We start from the raw sequence: 21,862 nt of genomic DNA, 5'->3' as shown, positions 1-21,862 counted from the left end.
CTGCTTGATTGTAGTCAATAGTCATGGGCGGATTTTGCGGATCCACGATCTGCGGATTTTGCGCATTTGCGGATCGTAGATCCGCAAAATCGGCGGATTTGTGGATTTGCGGATTTGCGGATCCGCGGATTTGCCCTGCTGAATGAGTCATTGCATTTGAGCTTCAACTAGTTTCAGCGGCCATGTGTGTGTTACTATGCAATCGCCCCGAGGGGCGCAGGGTTCCCTTGGGTGAGCTTTCCATCATAGCGGGTCAATGGCGGTAAGACGGTGCACACTGCGAGTGTGTGGGGGGGAGGCTTCCAAGCCCAAAGGCAGGCGCCCGGAGGGGTGCAGGGGTCCCTTCAGCTCCTGGCCACAGGAACAGCACGAGGATTGCGCTCGTGAAAGTCAAGAATGAGTCATTGCATTTGAGCTTCAACTAGTTTCAGCGGCCATGTGTGTGTTACTATGCAATCGCCCCGAGGGGCGCAGGGTTCCCTTGGGTGAGCTGTCCATCATAGCGGGTCAATGGCGGTAAGACGGTGCACACTGCAAGTGTGTGGGGGGGGGCTTCCAAGCCCAAAGGCAGGCGCCCGGAGGGGTGCAGGGGTCCCTTCAGCTCCTGGCCACAGGAACAGCACGAGGATTGCGCTCGTGAAAGTCAAGGATGCAAAGGCCTCTATCGCAGCTGATTTTCGAAGGTAGATTTGGGAAGAAGGCACACCTGCCTCGACGACGCTCACGATTGTTTTTGGGCTGATGAATGAGTCACTGAAGTCACAGGAAGGGCATGTTGTAAATATTTTACGATGGCGCCGGCAAGCTGCCAGCGCCATCCTAAAATAGTGACTAAATTAGCTTCAACAGGAAGCTCTAATAGATAAAATAAAGCAGGTGCTCGCACCTGCTTCATTTTATCTATTAGAGCTGCCTGTTGAAGCTAACTTAGTAACTATTTTAGGATGGCGCTGGCATTTTGCCGGCGCCATCTTTAAATAGTTACAACAGGCCAGCCAGGCTTCAACTTTTGCCCCCGGAATCTGCCGCTCGCGGATTCCGGGGGCAAAGTAGGTAGGTTTGGGAAGAAGGCACACCTGCCTCGACGACGCTCACGATTGTTTTTGGGCTGATGAATGAGTCACTGAAGTCACAGGAAGGGCATGTTGTAAATATTTTACGATGGCGCCGGCAAGCTGCCAGCGCCATCCTAAAATAGTGACTAAATTAGCTTCAACAGGAAGCTCTAATAGATAAAATAAAGCAGGTGCGAGCACCTGCTTCATTTTATCTATTAGAGCTGCCTGTTGAAGCTAACTTAGTAACTATTTTAGGATGGCGCTGGCATTTTGGCGGCGCCATCGTAAAATAGTTACAACAGGCCAGCCAGGCTTCAACTTTTGCCCCCGGAATCCGCCGCTCGCGGATTTGCGAATTCACGGTAAATTTGCGGGAGTTCGCGCATCGCAAATTTACCGAAAATTCGCAAAATCCGTGAGCGGAACGGATTTTGCGCTCAGCCCTAGTAGTCAACACCATCCACCCTGTCCCCTCTCAGAGATGGCATGGTATCTCAACCCAGTACAGCTTGCTATCTGGGCATCGCCACACCATCTGTAATAAATCAGCTGTTTTGGGCCGCATCTAGAGCAGCTCAATGTCCTAGTTGGATAAATTATGTGTAGCCTCTTTGGAGATAGATATGTCATGGGCAGTATGCTATATTGAACTAATTTAAACTGTGCACTAATAGATACCCTGTGAACTGCTGCATGAATCTTAGTTCACTCTTTAGGTTCAAAGTGTTCACTGCTGTCATGCTGCCAGACCCCCGTATATCCAAAACGGAGCCAGTCATCTGTCCGCGTAAAGCACACAGTATATATGTGTAATAAGCATATGACCCACCACGATAAAGAGGAGCATTAGCAAGGTCCGCGAGGGTTCTGGAGCCTCAGGGATCGAAGGACAAATTTGGAGAACAGGTGCTGCTATTTTTGCGTATTGGAGAAAATGTCCTTGCCCCAACCCAAATGTCTCTTTTGCGTCCAGTAGGGTTATAAAGCCCCCAGCCGGATACAAATCTGACAACATTAGACCTCAACCCGCCTGCTATTGTTCTACTGTCATGGTACAGGATATATGGTCAAAAGGGCGCACAATCCACACATCTAAGGGTCTTATTGTAAGTTTGGTGATGCAGAAGCGGGTCCGCTTGTCTCCCGCATTGCCAAACCTGTGTAGGAACCGCCCGCCAGGGGGACAGTTTTTTGGCATTCCCAGGGTGGTGCCTATGAAAGTCACCCCAAAGAGAACATCAAAGGTAGTACCTACATAGCATAGACTGCTGCAGTCCATGCAGTGCAAGTACTGGTGTGCATACAACATTTGCCCCCCCCTGTGTGCATCCACATGGCGGGAGGCACCAGGGGGCCTGTAGGGGCCCTTTGATTCCTCACTGCCACACTTTTCTTAGTGGCACCCCACCATGAAAAATGTGGTGTGAGTAAACTCGTAATATGCTTGGCGGGGCTGCAGCGGCCATGCCAAGCATATTGCGACATCAAGATGGCTGCACCATTGCCAGGGATCTCTGATCTCTGGCGGTTGGGGTGGTCTCAGGGCAGCCCAACCTACCTGTTCCCTCTAGGGTAGTCAGAAGACCACCACTACCATGCCCCCATATGTCTGGTGGTCCGTGGACCGCTAGACTTGTAATAAGCTCCTAAGTCTGAAGCCTTTGGTGCCTGCCCAGAACCCACTGCACTGCCCTCTCCTACAGCTGACCCATCTGATTAATCAAATGTGGAAAGCCATCAGGCATCACTCCCCCTCACATCAACAGTACCCCTAGTTGGTGGCCATCGTAAGGTCCCTCCAATAAGGCCCTTTCCCAGTTGTGTTCACAATCCAGCCAATGTATTGCATGTTGTAGATGTGTCGCTAAATAATAAAGCTCAAAATCGGGGAATTCAGTCTCCCCTGCATCTCATTCTCTCTATAGGGTTCAGAGGGTCACCCTGCTATATCCACCAGCCCATAGGACCCTCACTAGCAGGCAGTCAAGCTCTCGGAACACCGTCATTGGTATCTCATATACCGACCCTTGCAACACATATAAGCAGCAGGGCAGTATCAACATCTTTATGAGTGCAATTTTTCCCATCAGGGACAATTTCAATGCGTTCCAAAATGTCATGGAGGGGCGCAGACTCCTAATCGCTCATCCCACATTCAGGACATATGTCTGTGGCTCCCGGTGGGTTATATATGCCCAGATATTTAACACTATCAACCTGACAACGTACCCCAACATCTGGCAACCCAGGGAGAGGCAAGCCCTGTAGCACTCCCAAAAGAAAGAGAGCTGATTTTGACCTATTAACACGAAGTCCCGAAAACTCCAAGAATTCACGCATTGCATTTAGTAGCATGGACCTGATATGCTGGGCAGGCGTAAATATATCATATCATAAAGGAACACTACATGATCCAAAGTCCAAAAAATTATACCTCTTAGTTGTAGGGATTTATGAAGGCGACACACCAGAGGCTCCATGGCCAAGGAAAATAATCATGGGGACATGGGACATCCCTGTCTGGTGCCCCTCTGCAACAGGATTTCAGTAGAAACATATTTGCCTGCTCATACATGGGCAGCTATAAAGGAGTATTACCTAACATGTGTAATTATATCCCAAACCCAGCATATCCAGGACCTGCCACACATAGTCCTACCTCACTCAATCGAATGCCTGCTCTATGTCAAAGAAGCTAGATCATATTGATCCTCTGTTAGGATTGGGGCATGTATTATGTCTGCTAAGCGGCGGAGGTTCCACAGTGCATTACGGTGCAGTATAAATCCGGATTGGTCTGAATGAGTCATCTGAGGAAGGTGGGCGAGCAACCGAGACTCCGGTCCATGACACGAATTTCCAAGTCACTTCCAACATGGAGAGAGGGCAATAGGAGCCCGCCTCAAAGTGATCCATTCCTGGTTTTGTTATGAGGACAATTAGAGCCTCCCTCATAGAATCCAGTAACCTTTTCATTGCTTTGTTATATACCCGCAATAAATGGTTCACCAATGTTGCAGCAAACGTTTTATACAACTCTTCCAGAAACCCATCTCTACTTGGTGCTTTAGTGTTCTTCAGCACAACAATGGCACTCAACAGTTCCTGCCTCAACAGCGGGCCCCAAGTGATTCTAAATCCTCTCTAGAAAGCTGTGTTAGCGGTAAATTGTCCAAATATTGTGGGAGCTGGTCAAAACACTCCTCGCACAGAGTCTGAGTGTAAACTTTGTTTAGATGTCCCACAAAGACATCATCATCACTTTTTGAGTATAAACCTCATTACCCCCTCAGTCACTAGAATTGGATGTATAGACAACTCTGGGTGAATTGAGTGTGCCAGTAGGCAACACGATTTATCGTCTTCCAAATATCAGTGTCATCTCTCAGTATGACAAACATGTTTCTCCAGTACATCCCACTAATCACATACCCTATGACATTGCTTGTCCCAGTCCCCCAATAGTGTTGGGTCATAAGAGAGGATCTTCTCCAATTTTTCTAATTCAGCCTCCTGATGTGTTAAGTCACTCTCTAGTGCATGATGCAATTCAACCGTGGTGGCCATATACAAACCTTGCAGAACCAGCTACATGGCATCCATTCAGTCACCATATGTTCCGTACTATGCCAATTAAGCTCAAAATAGTTCTCCAGGGCCTCAGCCACCTTTCCCCGAAATGCCTGATCTAATGGGGCCTCAGCACTAAGTCTCCATAGTGGCATCCTTGTTCCATGACGCTCCAATGCATAAGTAATCATGATGGGGAATGATCGCATATATGTCCACCTAAATAATGTATCTCCAGTACTCTATGTGCAGCGCCCACATAGATCACAAAATGACCAAACCTACTAAATGTGTTCACTGCTAGGGTTGTAAAATTAATACTCTAAGGTATGTAAGGTTGGGTATTCCACAGTCAGGAAACAAAACAGGAAACACTTTTAGGCTCCACCCCCCTACCTAACCACCAGAAGCACATCCTGACACACCAAGCAACAAAGGCATGAACAGGGAGGGAGGGTGGAAAGTATGACTGGGTCGAGGACGAGTGGGACTAAGAGTAATGGGGATTACCCAATGTAATCATAGCATTACCTCTACCTCCCTCGTCCTCGACCCAGTCATCACTCATGAGGCATACCAATGCAACGCCCAAACAGGCCTTTGGCAACCCAAACACAGACCAGACACAAAGGAGTGCAGCAAGTGAAAATGTATTAAAACACACAGAATCAGAGCGGGGGGGGGGGAAACCCCACAGCCTGCAACACCCTGATGTAAATAATTAATTTACTCTCTTAATTTCTATGCAGGTAAGTACTTAATTAATGATAACTCAATCAGAATGAAGGAAAACCGAGTCCGTGGTGTAAGAGTTTCTAAGGGTTTTATTCCTCATAAAGGAATCAGGATATCATGTTCTGACCACCACACAGGGTGTCAGAAGGGATAGATGAGCGCGCTCACGTTTTTTGACAATACATAGCTTATATACTTGATTTACATCATTATGTTCAATGTAAGAGGCGTAACAGCTGAGAGAAAACAAGATAACAGTATACACGTGGTACTAGTACATCATCAAGAGGCGTAAACTAGGCGTATGTGCTAGAAACGTCACTGATAGGTGACGCAAATGGGTGGCACCAAGGGGTGGTGCTAACAGAATGTTGCAATGTCAGCAGAAATCGGAAGCTTGGATGCGCGCGCAGCTGCATGACGTGTGATAGACGGGGTGCAGGGGACTTGACATTTACACTGACGGAAGGAGACAGAAGTCTGGCATGTCAGATCAACTTGTGCTTCTATCATATCTGATATCTGATGTTTAGGAACTAAGCTATCTGGGCAGAAAGGTCTCTAGAGCAGAAGCTATTCTATACTTGCTATGAGTGCGTGTATAAGCGCCTGAGTGTCTGTATGAGAAGCGTGGGGGCATGGGGCCTTCCATGGAAGCATGGCAACAGAGGCTATGAATTACTTGCATAAAGACAGGTCGGCCCTTTAGCCCTGTAGCTGAGGAAGGATGTTTACTGAAACTAGCAGGCTGGAATGTATCTTCGGGGAGGAAAACAGATAACTCGAAGGTTATAGTCAATCTTGGCAGGCAGCAGGCTGAGCTGAGCACGGAGGGCCGCGCTAGAAGTAAGTCAGAGTTCACGGGTACGGGGGCTGCTTGGGCAGGGACCCTCGCAGTCAGAAGCCAGAAAAGAGGCTCGGTGGCAGAGATTCAGGGCCTACTTTCAGCCAGGCTGAAAAACGTAGGAATACACTTCAAAAAGACGTTGGCATAGCATACTTAGGAACGGACCATCGAACCCATTCATGGTGGGTCTGAAAGAGGACAAGTTAACGTTGGACGCAAATGTATTTGCGTCTTCATAGCTGGCACAGGAGGGAAGTTACATGCACTTTTAACTCGTACATGGAGTCGGTGGGGTACTCGCTAGGGAACACAACATGACCATAAGATTTATATTACCTCATTCCCTCCTTGTTCCCTACGGACCCTTCATGATATATCGATCCTCATAAATCGATCGGTTTGTTCTTGTAACATTATATGTTCGTCTTTCTTTCTTTGACTGTTTGAGAGGCAACTGGAATGCTCAATGCAGGATGTGGCACACAGTCCACATATCGCTGGCCCACACTGCAGGCACAGGCAACAACTGAATACTATAACAAGGCCAATGCCTAGGAAGGATAAGATCTTCCATCCCCAAGCTGTTAACGTAGTCCAGAACCAACCGGACCAAGTCCAGGTGCCTGGATTCTGATGTATCTGATTTGCAATTTTATGTAAACGGGTGATAGCTAGATAAACAGATGGTGCATTTTGTGGAATGAAAACACAGCAACTTGACCCGATGACCTTACAGGCTCCACCTCTATCTGCCAAGATGACGTCAATCACAAGACGATTTTGAAGGACAACAGTCCGTATAGCAGACTGCTCCTCTGTTAAGTTACCTAGAGCGGAGGCAGTTTCGTTCACTACTGCTTCAAGTGTTCTCGTTAATCTGCGTATTAATTTACTGTTTTGGACAGGTCCTAGGAAGAAAAAGAATCCTTTATTGAAATCAGTGTACTGTTCCCATGCCGTTTCTGTGTAGTCGACAAGGGGAATATCTCTTTTGGGTCTATTCGGTGCTAGATTCGTATTTCTATGGTAATCAGGGGGAGCTAGGAAAACAGGTGGCAGAAGGAATGCAATGTAACAGGTACCATCCCAATCTGGAGGTAGGCTAATGTATGCGGTATGACCACAAACAAAGTAAGAATGACTGGTAGCTTTAAAGGACGATTTACCATGGTCACTGAACTCGACCACAGTAGTGCATTTACTATGACCTACGTGTACTGAACCTTTCTTGCTAACACATAATTCACCTGTGACTGGTAATACTAACATATGGGGCAAAACTGGAGCAGCTTCAGATTCAACAGTGAGGATCATAAGGCTAATTGTGTAATTACCTAATCCATATACTTCGTTTTCTAGATCAGTTCCTATTCGAGTGGGAAGTCCCTCTTTATCAGGATAACAGACGTTGAGCAGGACTAAGTTCAAGTTTCCCCAAACCCAGCCCCCATCGAAAACAGCAGTATCAGGATCTAAGGAATTAATTATTTTAAACCATGCTCCACAGGAGCCATTGTGAGTGAATGGGTACGGAAAGAGGGGCAGAGCTCCCTTGTAATTCTGGTAGGGAGGGAGTCGGCCACATATCCAGCAGTCTGTGGCATTACTTGTCTGATGGGAATGGTGTAACATACTAATGAATGTATTGTTGCGCAGCGCAAGTCTGTAAGAGAGTTCATGTGCAGGAAGTTCACTAAAAGTGTGTTCAGCAGAGACATTGTAAGCAGATTGTTCACGCCTGAAAATAGGCCAGTATATAGGTAGCAGAATGCTGGCAATAATAATTAGAATACTTAGAAAAAACATTATTAACAACGTCACTATACAGTGACTACGCAGTGATTTACAGTATGTATGTTTCTTTTCTTTTCTCTCTCTCTCTCTATCTCGATCTAGGGGATACATGTCAGAAACTTATTTAACCGATTCACCTAGGGGAGGACTTAAACAATTAAACTGTCTGACTTGCTAGATCGGAGTTTCATTCGGTAGAGTTCTTGGGGAGTCTTTTCTCTTTTAGGAACGGTAACGTCTTGTGCTTCAACACAGTCTTTGGTGGGGGTGGACGAGTCAGAGTCCTGTTTCAGTCCGTTTTTTAGTTCATTGCATAGTTTGATGTGACTCGTGTGGACCCACCCCTTTCTCCCCTCGATTTTCACAGCGGTCCTGGTGGTAAGCAGAACGGTCTTTGGAGACTTCCAGCGGGGCTCCAGCGGACTTTTCCGGTCGAAATTCCGGACGAGTACCAGGTCCCCTGGACGGACCTCATGCGCCTTCACATCGGTATTGTCAGGGAACGCTGCGGCAACCTGTGAACGACATGATTGGAGTGCAGACATCAAGGAGGCAAGGTAATCTGTCAACATGTTACAATCAACATCAGTGATCTTTTTCGGAATGGGCGTCCCCCACATATTCGGTGGTCTGCCAAAGACCACTTCGTACGGGGATAGCCCTGATCTTGAGTGGGCGACCATTCTCATGTAGAATAGTGCCACGGGCAGGGCGACTATCCAGTCGACCCCTTTTTCCTGACAGATCTTGGCAAGACGGATTTTTAGTGTCTGATTATGCCTTTCTACAAGGCCAGCTGCTTCGGGATGTCGGACACAGTGGAACCTCCACTGATATCCTAGCAAGAGGGAAACTTGTCTCATCAACTCGGACGAGAACGGCTGTCCGTTATCTGAATACACGACACGGGGCAAACCGTACCGTGGGAAGAATTCACGAACCAACTGTCTGGCAGTGGTCGGAGCAGTGTAGTCTGGGACTGGGTATGCTTCGGTCCAGCGGGACAGAGCACAAACAATTACAAGGACATACTTAAATCCTCTACAGCTATTCATCTGGATATAATCCATCTGGAGGACTTCAAAAGGGTGATCGGGAGGATGGAATCCACCTTGCTCAACAGGGACGCTTTTACCTGGATTGAACTGACAACAGATCATGCAAGTACGCACTTTCTGTTTTGCTGCTGCTCGTAAGTGTTTGTTGTACCAGAGATTCTGTAAACTGTCTAACATGGCTTTTTCTCCAAGATGGGCAGGACTATGTGCTGTATTTATCATGACTTGAACCATTGAGTCGGGGAGAAACCATATAGATTTTCCCTTCGTCACCCAACCTTGATCTGTCTGAATCCCTCCTAGTTCAGTCCATTTCTTTATCTCCTCTGGAGTAGCATGTGTCTGGATGTCAATTACGTCTAGGGCGGGATCTCTAACTGCCATACATTGTGTCTGTACTATTGTCTTTGTCACATCAGTAGTCTGGGTGTGAGTCAATGCTGTATGTTTTGCTGTCTGGTCTGCCAGGTCGTTACCCTGGGAAACAAAATCTGTGACTTTAGTATGTGCTTTACACTTCATGACTGATATGCCCGAGGGCAAATGTATTGCTTCTAACAGTGCTTGAATGAGGGGGCCATGCTGTATCTTGGCCCCATGGGAAGTCAGAAAACCTCGTTCTTGCCAGAGGACTCCGAAGTCGTGTACAACTCCGAAGGCATAGCGGGAATCTGTGTATATGTTAACATTTCTGTTTTTGGCTAGAATACAGGCTCGGGTCAGAGCGATGAGCTCTGCTGCTTGAGCAGACAGTGTGTCAATACGGTGTGTTTCTTTAATTTCAGTTTCAGTGGTCACGGCGTACGCGGCCACTAATTCTCCTGTACTTGTTCTCATGCATGAACCATCCACATAAAGTGTCAGGTCTGGATTTGTCAATGGGACATCTGTTAAGTCTCGTCTAGGCTTAGTTACTGCATTAATTATTTCTATACAATCATGCGGAGCTGGATCTGTCACAACTGTAGGTAACAGTGTTGCTGGGTTCAGGATGCTGCAACGTCTGATTTCTATGTGTGGCTGGAATAGTGTTAATTCATAACCTGTCAGTCGTGCTATAGTTAAGTGTTGAGTCTGGGTTCTGTTTAACAAAACCTCTACAGAATGTGGTACTTGAACTGTTAACTGATGACCTAAAACAATTGAATCACTTTGTCTTATTGCTAACGCTGTTGCTGCTACTGACTTTAAGCACGCAGGGAGTGCTTGAGCTACTGAATCCAATGTACTAGAAAAATAAGCACAAGGCTTATGTGAACCTGCTTGATCTTGAGTGAGAACAGACAACGCTGTACCATCACGTTCTGTAACAAAAAGTGTAAACGGTTTGCTGTAACATGGTGTCGCTAAAACTGGTGCTTGGCATAAAACTTTCTTTAATTCTTCAAAAGCTTGTGTATGTTCCTGAGTCCAAGGGAGGACAGTCGAAGTCGCTGCCTCCTGTGTCGTTAACTGGATGAGTGGTTTAGCTAGAAATGCGTACTGGGGAATCCATTGTCTGCAGTACGAGGTGAGGCCTATGAAGGCCCGCACTTCCTTTTGTGTCTTGGGTTGCGGCATGTTCACAATTAACTGAATGCGATCGGGAGTGAGCTGTCTCCCCACTTTGGACAGCAAGTGACCCAAGTACACAACTTGCTGAACACAGAATTGTAGCTTCGAAGGAGACACCTTGTGTCCCTTGTCGGCCAGGAAATGTAAAACTGTCAGTGATGCTTTTTCACATGCGGACTCACTTCGTGCGGTGATCAGCAGATCATCGACGTATTGTAGTAAAGCGGTGTTAACTGGCATTTGAATACAATCTAGTTGTCTCTTCAGTGCTTGACTATAGATGCTGGGGCTTTCTGTGAATCCTTGAGGTGCGCGCGAAAATTTGAAACTGCGTCCATTTAAACAGAACATTTTTCAATCTGACGTCAAACTCACGAAGAACGTAATGACCCTTGAAATCCCGCAGAAAGAGTCTAACCCCCTCCGGGGAGCAGCATATTATAGCTCCTAGAGCCTTCAGTGTTTTAATTCCTAACAGATTTTCCGGACATGATTTTGTTAGTAACAGGTCTGTAACGCGTGATAATGGACCCACTGCCAGGGGAACTGGTTCTGATACTTCATTTACAATAGGCTGTCCTGAAAAACCGAGGGAAACATTTTGTGAGCCTGAGAGGGGTGCCCCTGGAACTTCGTCATGACTTATTGTAGTGCGACTTGCCCCTGTGTCAATTAAAAATTTTCTATCTTTCCCCAATACTTGACTGTGTACATAAGGACCTTCTTGATCTACAGGAATCTCGATAAGAGGCAAGCCACCTTCCCTCTCTAGGCTGTTTCATGTATATCGGGAATATTCGGGGTAAGCAGACTGGGCATACTGGTACATCTGTTGTGAGACTTGCTGAGTTGCAGCAATGGGCTGTGGCTGTGGTACTGCTACGGTCTGTGCTGTCTGTGCAGATGCATGCATAGGCTGTGTATTCTGTGTAGACTGATGCTGGTTATGGTCTTGTCTAGGCGGATGCGGTCTTTCTTTAGTTTTACCTGTCGCTATGTTATGTTTCAGAACTGCACATTCGTGTACGTAGTGACCTGGCTGTTTGCAATAATTGCATGTCCCTTTAACAGGAGCTGCAGTGTGACTTGTCTGGGTCGTACCTTTCCTGTGACTGTCGGATGGGACCGTCTGAGCTACTAACATTTTCATTTTCGTGTCTTTCATACGTTTCTGTTCCTGATCTTGTTCTTCCCTAATTCTATTCTGGTGATATTGTAACATTTGTAACATCTGGGATGGCGTATTTGCTTGCCATGTACTCTCGACCTTATACACTCTATTTTTAACTAACGGTAGGGAATTCTCGACTAACTTTGATACAAAAAGATGTGGGTACGACTCGCTACTTGGCTGGAGGCCACTATTGATAATAAAACATTTCTCGAATCTTGAATAAAAGTCGCTAGTATCTTCATCTTGTTTCTGTTTACAGGACGAGATTGCGTCCCAATCTTCTTTTCTAGTTGTCAATAATCTGGGCAGGACCTGTACTATCAAACCTGGTAATGCTTTAGTTTTGTCCCCAAGGCCTAACCCTGGAATCCGTTTTTTCTCTTCGTCTTCTATTTCTGCCCAGGCAATCTTTGTGTCTCCCACCTCCCATTCCTTTTCTTTCAGTTTCTCGAATATCCCCGTAGGCAGTAATACTTTCAACATTTTCATGATATCATCATACGTGTAATCTCCCATCAGTAACATATCTTTGAGCTCTCTATGAAAACCTGCAGGGTCTTTATCATGGCACGGTACTAATTTCTTCATTTCTAACAGTTCTAATTTAGTCAGAGGCGTGTGTACATACACGCGCCTCAAAACCTTGTCCTCACCCATAACAGGGTGTACTTCTCGTAAGGGGTTCTGACTTTCAATACCACCCCCGCACTGCATATGGTACATTTTCCTCTCTGGAGGTGGGGCGGGAACATATTCAGAACTTACAAAGGTATCATATCTGCGTCGTTGTTCTAGAATTATTTGAACCAATTTGGTACTTAAGCCTCTCCATCTATCCATCAGTAGTGCTTCCAGTGTCTCGTGTAAGGGACCTGGATCGGAATAATGTTTTCTGTATTTGATGAGAAGGTGCTGAATCATGTATACACCTGCTATTTTCTGTTCGTCGGGGGAGAGGTTCAAAAATGTCTGTGCTATGGTATCATCATTATATATGTCGGCATTCTCGGCCCATGATACAGCTGATCGGGCTAGTTCTTGTTCATCCATGGAATTGAGTACATGGTACCCAACTCGATCTCGAAGCCGTTTATCAGTTTCCTGGAACTGATGCTCAGCAGAATTCGGATTCGTTAAGGCAGAGAAGAAAACTCTCTTGCTCTCCGGACGGACACCTTTCCTAAGGTAGTTTCCCCTACCTACATACGCTATAATGTCTGTAGACTTTCCTGATGTCTCATCTTCATTTTCTTCCTCGGAGGAAGGTTTATCAGTTGCTTCTTGATGCGCAGTTAATACTGCCTTTCTAATTTTCTGGGACATAGCGGTTATGCAAGTCCCCTTGTCATGTTTTGCTTCGGCTATATTTTGGCCCCACTTGTTCAATACGTCTAATTCACTCTGATCTGTTCCAGGCCTGTCTCGTTCTCTAATTACACAATTAATGAAGAATCGTAATATCTGTTTTTGAATGTCTACTTTCTGTTTATACATGGCAGCTTGGACACTGTCGGGGTCTTTCCCTGTCTGGATGAATTTGTATAGTCTGTCGAGGGCTTCCTGCATTCCCACACAGCATAACAAGCTGTCGGTGGCTGATCTTAAGCGCAGTGATGCTAATACCATTAGATCGTCTGTTCCGGGTACTGGATCATATCTGCAGAATGACATCCTATCTTTCAATGCCTCAAGCCGGGATGAGTAGTGGGGAGACTGGAAAGGATTCTGTGTGTCCTTTAAATGCAATCTGTGTGTCGGTGGCGGGGTCTGTAGACCCGCTGTCGTACCTCCTGAGGCGGATGCTTGGGCATTATCTCTCCGCGGAGTCTGTATCTGAACGTGAACTTGTTGTTTAGGTGGATCAGGCAAACGTGGTTTCGGTAGGTCAGTTTTGAGTAGGGGAAGTGGCGGGGCTGGCGGAACAGGAGAAGTCTGTTGTTGTACCGGCGGAACGTGACCTGGGGGTGGAGTACCACCCCCGTCCCTGTCTGCAGGCAGGGCGCGAACAGGCAGATTGGAGTAGGCTGGTGCTACATCATCTAGATAGGAATTTAGGAATATGTCTTTAGTAGTCTTGTGCATTACTTTAGTTGGAACCAATGGTGACGGCAAATTTTTCGGTATTTCTGAGATGGCGTCAGGGGTACCTTCGGCCAAAAGATACATGTTATTTACTTGGCTCGTTTGGGTGCGATCTATTTGTTCTAATTTTACTCGAATTCCCTCAGTAACTAATACGTTTTCTTGGGCCTTTTCTGATTCTTGAAGTCTGTCTTCTCTACGGAGTGCTCTTTCAGCACGCTTACGTGATTCCTTACGCCAAAATTCTATGGCGTCTTTCTGAGATTGTCTGGCTTTCTTTTTCCGTAATATTTCTTCTACCTTTATGATGCACTCGGCATCCCATGTTCCGTTAACTGGCCATCGGTATCTTTCCTCTAGGTGCTTGGTATAATCGGTCCATAACTCTAGATACAGGATGGCGTCTATGCCATGTTTATTGTACATAAAATTACCTGGAGTGTCCCTAGGGGGGATTGGAATCTCTTCCTCTAATATCCCTTTCCTAGTCCCTATCTGCCTTAACTTGTTGAAAAACGGCATTGTGCCTACTTGATACTGTAATGCTTGATCCTTGGTACTTAATGTCGACTGTAACTATTTATACAAGAAAACACAATAATGCACAAAAACAATCACACTCATACCACGACATTAATCACATGAAACATTTAAAGACATAGCTAACTTCCCCCTACTCTGAATGTACCGCTCAACGATACAGATACACTGCTGTAACAGTGCAGAAATTCGGAATACTTTATATACTGCTAAACAGTACAGATACACTGCCTAAAAACAGTGCAGACCGGACTTGCGTACCCAAACCCGTCTAGATACGACCCAGCAATGGTACTCACCGGGAAGCACGGAAAACAGAAGGCCTCGGAAAACTCGACTGGACTCGGCTCGGAACTTCGGAAAACTTCGGAGAACTTCGGAAAACTTCGGAAAACTTCGGAAAACTTCGGAAACCTGGTGGGCCTCTTCACACCTCGGACCTTGCTTCTTTCGGCTGGGCTCTGGTCGGGATCCTCCGCACTCCTCACCGCCTCGTCTGGGCACTGATTGCAGTCTTCGTCACCTCCGTGTGTCAGAGGGGGATGCAGGAAGTCCTGCCAGTACACGTGTAGTCCGTCTAACCGATGGCAGGGGACACGGATTGCAACGCACCTTCCGGCGCGTGAGGTGGGGGAGGGGTCCCTATTCGGGCGCCAAAATGATGTAAATAATTAATTTACTCTCTTAATTTCTATGCAGGTAAGTACTTAATTAATGATAACTCAATCAGAATGAAGGAAAACAGAGTCCGTGGTGTAAGAGTTTCTAAGGGTTTTATTCCTCATAAAGGAATCAGGATATCATGTTCTGACCACCACACAGGGTGTCAGAAGGGATAGATGAGCGCGCTCACGTTTTTTGACAATACATAGCTTATATACTTGATTTACATCATTATGTTCAATGTAAGAGGCGTAACAGCTGAGAGAAAACAAGATAACAGTATACACGTGGTACTAGTACATCATCAAGAGGCGTAAACTAGGCGTATGTGCTAGAAACGTCACTGATAGGTGACGCAAATGGGTGGCACCAAGGGGTGGTGCTAACAGAATGTTGCAATGTCAGCAGAAATCGGAAGCTTGGATGCGCGCGCAGCTGCATGACGTGTGATAGACGGGGTGCAGGGGACTTGACATTTACACTGACGGAAGGAGACAGAAGTCTGGCATGTCAGATCAACTTGTGCTTCTATCATATCTGATATCTGATGTTTAGGAACTAAGCTATCTGGGCAGAAAGGTCTCTAGAGCAGAAGCTATTCTATACTTGCTATGAGTGCGTGTATAAGCGCCTGAGTGTCTGTATGAGAAGCGTGGGGGCATGGGGCCTTCCATGGAAGCATGGCAACAGAGGCTATGAATTACTTGCATAAAGACAGGTCGGCCCTTTAGCCCTGTAGCTGAGGAAGGATGTTTACTGAAACTAGCAGGCTGGAATGTATCTTCGGGGAGGAAAACAGATAACTCGAAGGTTATAGTCAATCTTGGCAGGCAGCAGGCTGAGCTGAGCACGGAGGGCCGCGCTAGAAGTAAGTCAGAGTTCACGGGTACGGGGGCTGCTTGGGCAGGGACCCTCGCAGTCAGAAGCCAGAAAAGAGGCTCGGTGGCAGAGATTCAGGGCCTACTTTCAGCCAGGCTGAAAAACGTAGGAATACACTTCAAAAAGACGTTGGCATAGCATACTTAGGAACGGACCATCGAACCCATTCATGGTGGGTCTGAAAGAGGACAAGTTAACGTTGGACGCAAATGTATTTGCGTCTTCATAGCTGGCACAGGAGGGAAGTTACATGCACTTTTAACTCGTACATGGAGTCGGTGGGGTACTCGCTAGGGAACACAACATGACCATAAGATTTATATTACCTCAACCCCACGACCAAAATTGGTCTGGTCAGAAAGGGCACAATTCAACCGGTAGTGTCTCACAAACGTAGACTCGGAGGCCCAAGTCCCAGCCTGGTAGATCTCATCAAGAGACACACCATGATAAGCAGCCCAAGAGGCAGACACGCCTCGAGTGGAACGCGCATGAACACCCGCCGGACAAGGCAAACCAGCACCAAGATAAGCAAGAGTGATGACAGCCTTAATCCAGTGACCCAAAGAAAGCCTGGAAGAAGCCTTACCCTTACCAGCCAAACCAAAGGTCACAAAGAGTGAGTCAGAGGAGGGGAACCCCTCAGACCTAGCCACATAAATAGACAAGGCATGCTTCAGGTCCAAGGAATGAAGCAAGAGCTCTGAAGGAGAAGAAAGAGAAGGACATAAAGAAGGAAGAACCAGCTCCTGAGAAGAATGAAAATGAGCGCGGACTTTGGGGACAAACACAGGATCCAAAGAGAGCACCACAGCGTCATCCAGAAAATGCAAAAACTGGGGAGAACAACACAAGGCCGTAAGTTGCCACAGCCGTCTTGCAGAAGGTATAGCCACTAGAAAAGCCACTTTGTAGGACAGGAACTTAAGGTCCACAGACTCCAAAGGTTCAAAAGGGGAGGACTGCAAAACACCCAACACCAATGAAAGATCCCAAGGGGGCACCAGGGAACGTACAGAAGGCGAAGAGAGAGAGAAACTTCAAAAGAGGCAAGAAACCAACAAGCCATCCGAAGGTAGAAATGAAACCGGATCCCGGAAGGTACGGATAGCAGCCCATTGGCCCCGCAAGGTAGACAAAGCAAAGCGCTTCTGAAAGCCATCCAGAAAAACTGAAGAACAGAAGACACAGGGCAAGATTTTGGAGACAGACCAGAGGAGGAACACCACCCCGAAAAAGAAGAACAGTGCTTTGAACAGGAAGCCAAGGTAGACTGCCTACGAGAGGCCTGCATCACAGAAATAATGTGGTTGGGCAGACCACGTACCCCAAGAGACAACCGTTCAATATGCCCTAAGTTTTTCTGTGCCTGTGCTAATACTGCTGCCATAAATGCCTTGGTACCTTGGTGAGCGGGGCCCTATCCACTAATCCATTCAAGACACAATTAAAGTCTCCTTCTATAATTACCTCTGCCATCAGGAACACCTGGGGGCCTCCAGCATCTCCCCCAAATAAACACAGTCATCAGTATTCGGTGCATATACCTTAATAATGCAGAATTTGTCTGCATCCAGTGTCCCTTCCAGTATAATGTACCGCCCGTTTCTGTCAATCTGTGTGTGTGTGTGAAAGGGATCCCCTGACATCCCATATTAAGAGCCCTCATGCATATCCGGAATAAGATGTGGCATAGACCTGACCTCTCTAGCATCTTCTCAAACAGTTAATACAACCTCTCCATAAATTAGTCTTTGTTACTGTTATTGTTATTGGTTATTTATAACGCGCATGACTCACCCGGGAGCATCTTCACGCTAACTAGACAGATACCTATAGGAGGGAAAGGGTCGGATGTCACGACAAGAATATGAATTTAGTACAAGAAAGCTTTGAAGTGTTTCCTAAAGGCAAGGTAAGATGAGGACTTGCGCAAGGCTTCCGGTAGGGAATTCCAATATTTGGGTGCTACATAAGAGAAGGCTTTACCGCCCAAGTGTGTCCGCCAAATACGTGGGGTCGACAATAGGGCCATTCTGTTTGATCTTAGATTGCAACAAGATGTCTGTTTGTGAAGTTTATTTTGTAGGTATTTAGCACCTATTCCATTGGTCGCTCTGAAGGTCAGACAGTACGTCTTGAAAAAAGATCTCTTTTTCACCGTTAGCCAGTGTAGTTCCCTCAGCAGTGGAAGAGATGGCGTACCTGGGGGATGATTAAAAACCATACGGGCAGCCGTATTTTGGATGACTTGGAGTTTTGCTATCAGAGTCTCCCCCACTTCTGCCAGTAAAGCATTTCCATAATTTTAGTAGAAATTATATCTCTACACCATATCTCCGGGGGTAGGCATAGACGTTATTTTGTTTCACTGGGAGAAAGGGTTACATGTTTCCAAGGAAACCAGCATAGCTCGTAGCGTTCCATCCAGATCAGCCAGGATGTGCTTACTGTTCTTCTCTTCAGAGGTTCCATGCCGTCCCGCAGGTTGCAAGCGATTACGTGATGATCGCTGTCCACTTCTAAGTCTTTGCTCTTGCCAGTCAGATGGATGTTGGTGTTTCCCTAGGCCCACTGAAAAGTTGCTGTTGGTGTATCATATATGTGTAAATTTCCATCATATTCGACACAGAATCTGGCTGGATGCATCAGACTATACTTTATGTTATGGCCTTGTAGTTGACTTATAATGGACAAAAAAGTGTTTTGTAGGTCCTGCACCCTTCTTGTATAATCAGGGATGATATGGATTTGTTTATCTTCATACCTCAGAGGGCTAGGGGCATGCACATGCTGCAATTTTATGTCTCAATCTCTGTAGCTGAACAGATTTCAGCAAAAAAGTTTCTGAGAAGGTAAAGTTAAGCGGGGCAAAGCAGCAGAGGGTGTCTGAGAAGGAGGAGGCATCGTCATCCAGGGTCTGCTAGGCAAAGTCACAATGAAGAGTTCTACATTTGAACTTAGTCTCTTTTTTTGAAGTTGAAAATCGCCTGTGGGAAGATGCTGGAAGCTATAGCTGACAATAGTTCCACAAGACCAGATAGCTCTCTGGTGAAGGACCACTGAATAGGATTAGGAATAGAATGCTGGGGAGAAAAGTGTACCAGGGGTTGCTTTAAACTCAAGCTGACCAGCAATGCACCCTGGGTGGATAGACGGGCAGGTAGGCCCTGGTCTCCTCTTGGTTCTCAGAGCAGTTTTTAGGCAAAAAATGTTATGTTCCAAATTTTGGACTGTTTGGGTACCTTTAGCACCACTACCAAGGGTCCAAGACTGGAGGGGCACCACTTGGGGAGTTAGACCTCACACAGGCTGGGAGCAGGTGTGGGTTCAAAATAGTTGGAGTATTTTCTGTCCCTGCAATTTGTATCAGGGGGACAGCAAACTAGCCTTGAAGTCACTCTGGTAATCCTGGGTTCAAGCAGTGGAAGAGGATGCAAGCAGCAGGGCAGGCTTCAGAAGATTCAAGGCAGAATAGTTGTTCTAGGTGCAGCAAAGTAATCCTCTAAAGTACACAGCAAGCCACAGTAGCAGGCAGTTCTCTGAAAGCTCTTCACAGTTCCAGAAATTGAACTTAAGAGTTGGTTTGAAGGCCCCAGTTTTATTCCTGGTTCCTTCATACAGGAAGGCAAAAAGGAAATGCTGCAAAAGGAGATGATGAGACTGTGAGAAAATAGATAGGATTGGCTAGTATTTCTACAATAGCTGGCGAGTGCTGTCTAAATATTGCATCTCCACCACTACCTTCTCAGACCATTATCTGACAAGCTGAAGAAAAAGGCCTTGCTAGAGGAATCCTCCTCCTCGAAGAACAGGACTCGAACAAGGATTCATTGACTCCTAACTTCTACTGGTATCCAATGAATGAAACTGCTCTTCATGAATCAAGAGACACACAAGGCAGAAGGATTCCTGATCCTTAGAGGGGCGAACTGACCACTGAGGAGGAGGCCCTGCAGGAGATCTGGCTGGAGAGAGATCTGGTGCCAAGAAGCCTGCCCTGAGGAGCTGAGAGCTGCACTTAACAAACTAGACAGGAGGATTATTCTCAGAACATTGAAAAAGTTGTAACTTGGTCATTATTTTGCCTCAGAAATACAAGGACATGTTACTGAAGTGTGCCCACAGAGGTTGCACCTAAGACAGACTAATACATTGGGTGTGTCCCACTCCTACTTTTTATGGGATCATACAGAAAAGGTACCCAGCCTTCCGGAGTCCTGTCCAGCTATTGCTTTCAGTCTTGCCTCTTTGGACTGCCAAAAAAGGTAAAACTTTGGACCAGTGTGATACAGCCAATAAATCTGACCCGCAAACAATCTCGCCAGATAAGAAATCCAGGTTTGACCCACTCGGAGTTTTGGTGCCAAAACCAAGAGACTCAGTGATATCTCAACAATTACAACATCAAGGGAAGCTCCCTCACCTCATTCTTTGATGTTGCCCAAATTTCCAAAAAGAAAAGATTAAGAGCAGAAGATAAATACTTTTACTGGAACATCCCACTTAGTCCAGCTACCCTCTGCTCCATCACTGTCAGTCTGAAATCGCTCCTAGGCCCTGATCAACAGTGACTTTAGAATGGCGTTTTACTTTTTTGGGATACCTTTTGACCTGTAGCTTTAAAAATTCATATCTCCAAATCATTCAGCTGGAAAGGGCACACCTACTCCCTAATTAATAGCATAATTTCTGATAGAGGGCAATATTGATCGGAAACTATTGGCACATTGCATACTAAACACATTTTGAAAAGCCGTGCACGCTGATTTTAGTTGAAACATCTTATTTACCTTGCAAATTGGGTCATGTATATAAGAAACAACCATTTTACACTTGCCAACCCTGTGATTTTTTCAATCGCTGGGTTTGCAATCACAACATTGATTTCTTTATCTTTCCCTTATTTGCTAATTTTTGTTGAAGAATCATGAAGAGGAGTTTGTAGTGAGTGTTCCCTTGTTCATTAAGCAGGTGTGAACATATCAAGAGGGAGTTAGTTGGTGGGATATATGTAGTAGATCTGGATTTGCATGTACCATCCATTAGTCAGATTTTACATAGTGTTACTGTGTAAATGTTGAGAGATTGCTATATGTACTGAAGAGTATTATTATTTTCCAGTCTTTAAATCCCATGTAAACAAAGCCTTTTTTTGTGTGTGAGTTTTTAAAGTGGGCTGAAATGTCTGAATCTGCAACTCTTTTCGGTGCACGCATAGCTAGTCATTCTTTTCTTTAAGTTCAGCTACTTTCTTTTTCAAATTAGGTGTGGAAGGCATCTGTCCTATTACTTGAACAGAACATTTGTTAAATGGGGACTGATTTAGAGTTTGGCAGATGAGCTTCTCTAACACAAACGTGATGGATTTCTCATCTGTCTAATTACAAGAGAACTATATACCATGGCACCTGCAATAAGGCAGACAGGATAGCCATAATGGCTGTCACAGAATAACCTGTACAACAAACTCTAAACCAGTTCCATAGTCCAATCGGGGGACATTGGCCTGATTAGGCTCATAGTTTGTACCTGTTGTCATTGTGGAAGCAGAAGAACTTAAAGATGCTTCTTTTAAATCTTGAACCATATTTTGTACCTAATCAGTTATTTTAGGTGTATGGCTGAGCATTTTAATACTTTGTATGTTGGCAGTGGGAGATGTAGCATGACAGTAACATCGAATACTATTTAGTAGATTTCCGATTGGTTTGCCTGCTCGTCAAACTTTCTGAAGTATTGGTATAGCGCATGTATAATCGTAACTACTTGCTTTTATTTGGGAAGTTGTATAGGTTGCTATAGTAGAAATTATTCAATGTGTTACTCATATACATTTTACATTTTTAAATGAGCATACTAAAACATTGTGATAGAATATTATCCAGTCTTTGTCTTCCTGTGCGAT

This window comes from Lissotriton vulgaris, chromosome 10 (genome assembly GCF_964263255.1).
Source record: "Lissotriton vulgaris chromosome 10, aLisVul1.2, whole genome shotgun sequence".
Lineage (NCBI taxonomy): Eukaryota > Metazoa > Chordata > Amphibia > Caudata > Salamandridae > Lissotriton > Lissotriton vulgaris.
Note: the sequence above shows the minus strand (reverse complement) of the source record.